Source organism: Lissotriton vulgaris, chromosome 7 (genome assembly GCF_964263255.1).
Source record: "Lissotriton vulgaris chromosome 7, aLisVul1.2, whole genome shotgun sequence".
NCBI lineage: Eukaryota > Metazoa > Chordata > Amphibia > Caudata > Salamandridae > Lissotriton > Lissotriton vulgaris.
This window is the reverse complement of record NC_141695.1, coordinates 1,668,172,488-1,668,180,980: the sequence shown is the minus strand read 5'-3', so window position 1 is coordinate 1,668,180,980 and position 8,493 is coordinate 1,668,172,488.

Genomic DNA, 8,493 nt, shown 5'->3' with positions numbered 1-8,493 from the left:
CCCCAGATGTCAATCCTATTCATTTTTTAACTGCCCAAAGATGGTTCTTGGAAGGACTCAGTTTTCCATAGAGTGAAGATGCTCCTAGGAATTCAGCTGCAACCAGAGAACTATATGATCATCGCAAAATGTATGTCAAATGTAACTAACTTAGGCAAACCTGAAATTACAAAACAGGCAGTAGTTCACATCAACTTCTTTGGTATAAACATTGTTCTGTTTATTGAAAGGTGAAGGTCACTTCTCTGCTGGAATGTCAGGTTATTTCATCTCGTAATCAGTTAACACTATTAGGGGCAACCCTTTACTCTTATTCTTGTTTAACTATGAGAAGAACAACTTGATCTTGCTGCCTCATATTGTAACTTTCATTTAAACACCAGGTTCTAGAGACAGGTGCAAATCCACTTTAGACATCCATTGTAGATATTTCTTCCCTGTAACCTCTTGCAATGACATGCTAATAGGTGGTCTTTGTATTGCTCCCTACTTAGTGTTTCTAGTTGTGCTTAATTTGTGTCAGCCTTTGCCACCTGCATTTATTGATGGGGGCAGGGCTCTTGCCGCAGTCCCAGAGGCTGCTGTCCTGATAGTAAATTTGCTACTTGATTTTGCAAGACCAGGTATTGGCGGCTTCCTTTTAACATGTAACGTCACCACCGCACACTCCTAGGGTTACAGCACACTTCCCTTAGTCCCAAGGACTGCTGATCTTGTTAGCAGTCATTCACTTCCACAACCAATGACTGGCCGCCCTGACAAGAAATAGGATGCACATATGATTATTTATGATCATTAATCTCCTGGTGAGCTCATTTCCCAATACTCAGCTCGGCTCAGTCTCTTAGTGAATAATCTTCTGAACTGGACTACTGGGTTTCCTCGGCGGGGCATACTTCTGGAACTGCTGCCTTTGTGCGCGCTGCCCTGGCATGTCCTGCTTCTTGCATCCTATCCATGTATCACAGAGTGGACTGTCCCTGCTGCTTCATCTGGGTACAAGAATAGGCAATGCCAACAGGTCTGGATACAAAAATAAAGTGCCTTTGATTCACTGATGGGTTAAGGCACTCAATAAGTCATCATCATCAGTACTCTGGCGCTCATCTTTGCACTCATGTATCCAGTTATTAATCCACAGACTCATTCTTGCATTCACGCTGTGACGCAACCACAATAAAGCACACAAACTCACCATATGCACGATAAATTAAAAGAACAGAAGTAGAACAAACAGCAAGGTACCTTAAGACAGCATCAGTTTCTGCTTATCGCCACCTTGGTAGCCATATCTTTAATTTTGCAAAGGTGAAGTCCCCTGAGGTTCCCACTTCTAACTCATTTGTAGGCAAAATGAAGAAGATTAAGCAACACGAAATTCTCTACGCTCAAACAATTGGGGTCGTTAAAAAAAAAATTTGGAGAGATTTGGTGTGATGTGCCAGAGTTATTGCAGTATTACCACCTAGTGTGCTCGTGATATGTAATATCAAGAGATATGTAAGAGAACTTTATTCCTACATCACAATGGCATTGCGCAAGAGAGATCACCGTTGGTCAGTTCTACTGCTTTCATATTCATGTTATGAATGTTGGTGCTATATTTTGCTAATGTGTATGAATTTTGAATCATGGCAATTGTTTTGTAATGAACTTCTGCCTGATCAATAAAATATATTTTTTTTTAAAGAAGAAAAAAGAAAACATAGTACCATCTAAATATGGTGGGCATATGCTTGCAATAACAAAACTAAACATAGCAGTGGGTTTCCGTCTTGCAGTGGTGTTTCCCATGAAGTCTACCATTGCCTTAAAGTTCCAGCATTACCACCATGTTTAGAACCAAAGCACTGTGTTAGCCATCTTGGAACAGTAAAACTACAATACACTTGAACAACTCCATACCATAATGGTCGCATTGTATAGAGGAAGTAGCAGCACAGTATATGGCATATTGTAGATTTAATGAGCTGCAAACAAGATGCCCGTTAGCACTACTTGGAGTTGTAGCATCCTTTGAAGAACAATTTACAACAAAAACAGGAGAAGAAAGGAAAAGGGAACTATAAAATGAGAAAACTAAAGGACTGGCAAACATTTAAAAAACTGAAGCATGCTCATTTTCAGGTGGACGGGCACATGATCAGAAATTGTGTCAGAGACTTAAGTGGATGAACTGTTAACCCCAGGCAGCTCACCATCATGGATGGAAGCAGTGTAAATGACACTGAGATAGACCAATGGCAGAACAAGGCGGACCCAGGCCCTCAATGTATCCATATGGATATATATGTCTCTATATGGATGTAAGTATTATTTATTGTATTTTGTACTACAAGATCGTTGCAGACAGCTAACCAGGTCAGGCCTTCCAAAGACATTCTAGCATGAATTATTACAGTGCAAACTTATGTGACTAAGGTTTGACAAAGGGTATAATCAACATCAGAATACTTCCTTGCAAAGTTAATCTGAGATTTCTAGTAACCAAATACCGGACTACACCCTCTAACATATTGCGAAAAACATCAACTCAAAGTTTTTGGGGGTTTGAAACGGGTGTAACATAATGAATAAACCAGGCCTACTACCTTTCTTGTAACGTTTTGAAATAATAAAATCAGACCTATGAAATACCATTTCCTAGTGAAATAATCCATTCCAATAATCCATAGCTCGGTCTAAACTGCTCATCGGGACCCGACAAGACACTGTCTGGCTACTCGCTGCTGAGTGCTTCTATAGCGCTGGGACACCTCTGCCGAAGGTAACTGTTCGCGCTCAACAAATTGCGTTTTTATTATTATTATTAAAAGTCATAATCATTGAAATGTCCCTTTAACCAACCCCCTGGCTACTGTATTGAATTTAGCGTCAAGACAATACTTTTTATTGAATAAGACCACGACCGGGATCTACAATATAAAATGAAATAAAATTACCAGAATCAAACAGGTGTATAACCTTTATCATTAGTTTATCACTATAACTTTCTCAGACCTACTCTGTTGTGCATAAACTTTCCCACAAAGCAATATTTGTAATAAAATTACAAATATGGTAAAAAAAAAAAGTTGTTAAAACAATATAAACCCCCCTATGAAAAATTCATAAGGATTATCGCAGTGCACATTTTCTATCTCTTTGGATTTTACAGGTGGGTCACAAATACCCACGCCTACTACGATAATCCTTGTGATTGCATGTAACAAAATTACCACCTACAGGCTTTATCAAAGTATAAGAACAGACCATAATGGTCAGAAAGGGGGTAATAATTCACACAGGAGAAACTGGTGCCTGCAAAATAACGTAATGTAGAACACAGCATAAAAATCTAAACGGTGCAACAAGTGAGGGAAAAACCCCTAAAACCCACAATTTGGGACCAAAAGGTCCAAATAAATATAGTCCGATCCTGTGTACAAGTATACGTGTACTTCGAAAGTTCGCCGGCAGTGGGAATGAGACCAGCGTACTCGCTGTAGGTCCCGTGGCATACTTCGCCCAATTACTGAATAAGGATAAGCGCACTCGTCTTAGATTTGGAAGACAATTTGGCTGTTGCCAACTGTGTTATACACGTCGCTACAAATTATTGACATTGAAGAATTATAATTTTGAGATTGGCGAGCCCTACTCTCCAGATACATAGTACATAATTGGAAAGACCTAGCTGGGTCGGAAGTATAACCGTAAACTAGGCTTGATTTGACATAGCCCTGAAGAAGTCGAGGGTTATTATCCCGGAGACGAAACACGTGTTGGCTGGACCTTGTGGTGTTCTTAGAAATAAAGAATAAGGATTCTTACAAAACACTTACCGGCTCTATTTTCAACCTTGGAATGAACTTTCGAACTACACGTATAAGTGTGCACAGGATCGGACTCTAATAACAGACCATCCTTACAGCCTACTGCATTTAACACATGCTTTTCACTTTTAGTCAGGCCTACTGGCTATGTCATAACGTTTCATGATTAACAGATCACACCTTTGGAATCGGACATAACGTTTCTTCATGATCCGATGAGGCCTTTAGCCTTCACCAATGGCTTGACACCACAACCAACATAGGCCTACTTAAGTGTGCATAAATTGGCAACCATCATGCATACTGTTATAAAATTAGAGTTATGTAGAAAAACAGTTTGAATAAGAATATACATCAATATCTCAATAGGGCCTAACTAGAATCATCACCATAAAACACACCACGGTTTGTCAGAGTGGGTGGCCATTACCAACTTCTGGCCTTCTACATTAAACTCCACGATCATGTGTTAAAAAATACCTCTCTATAGCTTGTAGCACAGTAGGTGAAAGCCCACTGTTAAAGGTCTGCTTGATTTAACAAATGATTTTTGCAATAAATAAGCTAGGCTCACTGCCTTGGTCAGGACTTTCATAATACACAGATCAGACCTATGGCATTGAATATTACTTTTTCCAGGACACCAATCGAGCCTCATGCTCATCGCCATAATCATCTCTGACCTACTGTTTGAGCACAGGTTATCCCACAATGCAACCGTCAGGCAGGCAATCATTACATGATGGTATGGGATGCAAAATCACAGTTGACTAACCAAAATACTATCTCTCGTGTGAGGGCCCCCACAAATATTCACAGAGGGCAAATCTTTTACATCCACAGTTTATCGCAGAAGGGTAAGCAGCACCAAAACTCTTCTCTACTACAGAAATTTGCAAGATTCCATGAAACAAATTCTCTCTTCTCTACTACAGAAATTTGCAAGATTCCATGAAGCAAATTCTTTCTCTGTAGGGCATCTGACAGAGTAATAATACACCCATAAATGGATTGGTTCCATCATATGCGTTTCACAATAAATACACCAGGCCTACTGACTTTATCATAACTGTTCATAGCAAAAAAATCAAGCCTATAGCCACCGTAGCCAACTCAGTCCTGCTGTACCGAGTATAAGCATTGCTACAAGCCAAAAGCGCAATACAAACACTCTTTTCAGTGGTAACGCACCACTTCATCACAATCAAAACTTGTACTCAGGGGACCCAAAATGTGTGAGGAATCTAAGCCACTCTCTCAGTAGAACTCTGAAAGCTCTTTTGTTAATCACATAAGGTCTGTCAACAGCTGTGTCATTGAGCCTAAAATCGTAACTTGACTTGGAGCAATGTGACATTGTGGTAACATATTTTGCTTTCGCTCCCCTAAGCTGTATGGAGTAAGGCACCCCAAGTAAGAGTTCTAATCTTCTCTCACATGCAATTGGGAATACACCACATGCTCCCCTACATGTGATTGCGTGTTTTCTGTCTAGAGGACGAACTAGGCCTGGCACTAGGGACATTCTCCTATTAAGCCCTTTGCAAAGTGCTAAATTTGAGCCCGTGGTTTCCAGTGCTCAGCACCGGCACTTATGACAGCTGCCACATTGTATCGCTGTTTGTGTAATTTAAAAATTAACACAAAAACAGCCATTTACTAATTCAATATACATTTTAACAACTAATACCTACCTCTCAAGCCATTCTTATAGCTTTAGGGCCTCAAACAGTCTGAATTGTCACACTTGCAGCAGTGTGATGTTTAAGAGTTGTGCAGGTGATAGAGCGCGCAGGTTACCGACACTTAATTTTACCAGAACATGCACACTTGGGCCCATGAAGTGTTTACTTCTATATTTTCATTTGTCAGGCAACCTACACACTATTATCAGTAACCCTTGTTCCATATTATTTATTTCCGTGTACCTGACTTACCAATCCTTGTCACAGGTACCGAAGATCACAATGGATCAGGAGCTAGCTGTGGGAGCAAGTGGATAACACCATACCATGTACGTTTAAATAATGTTTATAATTTGCATTAACCACAAACGCAAAAAAGTTTTCAACACCTTTATCTAATCATCATTTTCTTCGTATGCCAAGAGAATGAAATTTACACAGATCAAACTATCTATAACTAAGATCAGGAATATGGTATAGCTATGAATGAGAGTAAGTAGCATCTATATTACGAAAATAAAGGAAGGGGAAAATAAGGAACACACTATTTTAGCCTAACAGACCTTCACAATTTGACTAAAGGTGGGTAAAGAAAAGGAACATACTAATCAAAGTAAGCTTTCGCAACTACACAAACAGTTCAGAGGAATTGAAACTTATGCATTCGGGTTTATCAGGATATGCTTGTTTTCTATAGGGAGGTAAGAATGGAACATACTATATATGTAAACGATTCTGTATTTGACTAAAGGTAGGGAGAAAAGTGGAACATGCTAATAGACAATTTTGCATGAAAGTCTAATTTATAGAAAAACAGGGAAAAATGACATAGGCAATTATGCTTTATTTAGGACGGGAGAGAGAAAAGTGTTTAGGTTAGACGAACACCCACATGGATTATATTACCTAGAACAGAATGAGGACTAACCCTGGCCACGGGTCAGTTGGAAAGGCGGGAAAGGACCCTCAAGGACTTGGGTTGCCAGTAGGCGAGCAGGTACAGCTCATGGACAGTCAGGACAGGATAACCCCAGGATTTGGATCAGGACCGGGCTCACCAAAGGGTACGACCAACACCTGCAGCTTTGGATGCAATGCCTGCGCTACTCCCTCTCTGCAAGGAATCTGCCAATAACCCCGATTGGGTTCTCGAATCTCCCAGCAAAGTGCTTCGCCAGCACTTAAGGTTTCCCAAACCCCGACTGAGTCTGTGGAAATTACGGACAGAGTGCTCCGCAGCTCTCTGTATCCATCACCTATAGAGTTCGTTGGGTCAGTGACAGGTCAGCTATTCGGACAAGTCGGACAATTTATCTAGCTAAACCTAGGCTAGTTATACTGTTTTCGGGTCAGTGGACCACCCACTAATGTTGCAAGTGAAAGGATCCCCAACTTCGGATTGGACAAGAGAGGTGGTTAGGTCATGACACCACCTAAAATTTAGACTTTCTCAGACTTAATATTCAATTTTTCGAACCCACCCCTTACATTCCAGTTCCCATGGCATAGAAATTCAGAATTCAATAGAGTACACAGTAGAACATTACAAATGTAACAAATGCAGGTACGAGTTTGAGTCTTCTCGCTGGGGCACAGTTCAGGTTCCCATGAGCATCTTAGCTTCTGCTGCCAACTGGCTGGGTTCCACTGCTGCTAGACTTTTCCCCCATCACGTGATTAGTACGCACGGGCTTCTAAGATGGAGTGGCACACCTCTCCCAGGCCCACAAAGATCGATGCATGAAAAGTAAACAAAAGCAATTTAGAGACACAGAAAAATAGAATACACTGTATACCATGATTGGGTATACTGCACCCCTTACTTTATAATAACTATAGCATTAGGAGTTAAGCAGAACAAACGGCTTTTGCTAAAGCAGCAGTGGCAAGCACAGAGCATGTGAAAAACAAATTAGCCATATTTAGCAATACTGCGCATGAGCGACAAGTTCCCTCCAGAACTGCGAGTGCGTCACATCACATGGGTATGACTGACGCATGCGCAGACTAGAATCCTGCAAAGCAGCGACCATATTAATGCAAGCGTAGTTACTGTTAATAAACACATAGGCAAGCGTCACTGGGACACCCCTGTGTAGTGTAAAAGTGCAATATTAATAAGACAAACATGTTGGTTATGAAGTTAACGTTATTCGAGGTTCATGAATACAAGCAAGTCGCGTAACGTGCGAATACTTGCTCCATCACAGGTACTGCCAATGGCAGAACTGACAGTGACAATGTGTGGTGCAAGCTACCATGGCCTCCTGATGAGGGCCTTGGCATTTTTTTTTTACAAGTTAAGCACTGCCTCTTTACCCTCCTTGAAGGTGCGCTGCAACTACAGCTCGGGCTCTTCAGGGACTAGGAGAGGCTGAGCCTAACAATTGTTTGTCCGCATAAACGCCTGTGATCTGTCGGATATGTTACGATGTCACAACCTAGCTGGCCTTCTAGGGGCACAACAGAATCATTTGGTACCTGACTGTTCACCTGCTTTCCAGTACCACTAGCTTGACATGTGACTGACATTGGCCCAGCCTTACAAACTTTACTGTGCTGGCCTCAACTCCTTAACATGAGTCACTTCCATACACCTGACTTTCTCAAGCACCGGCCTGACAATATGACTGACTGTGCAAGCGTGGTTGTCTTTCAGAAAGAAGAAGCTGGAGGGGCATTTGTAGGGCTCAGGTGACATTGCACCCTTGACGAAAGTTTGACCACACGAGCACAGGGGCGGCTCCTCAATGTGGGCTGAGGAGCATCGCCCCACTGCTTTCTCGCAGTGCGGGACCCGACCTGGAACTGAGATGGCACGAGAACCGGAAGGGTAATTTCTTTTATTATTAACCCCCCCGCATGGCCCCCCACCTGCGAGTCAGGCCGGTCAAAACTGCACAAGCATGTCAGCCGCATTCTCCCAAGAGATCAATGAGATATAGGCGTAGGGCACCAGTTGTTGCCGAGTCTGCTCCACGCTATGTTAGCCT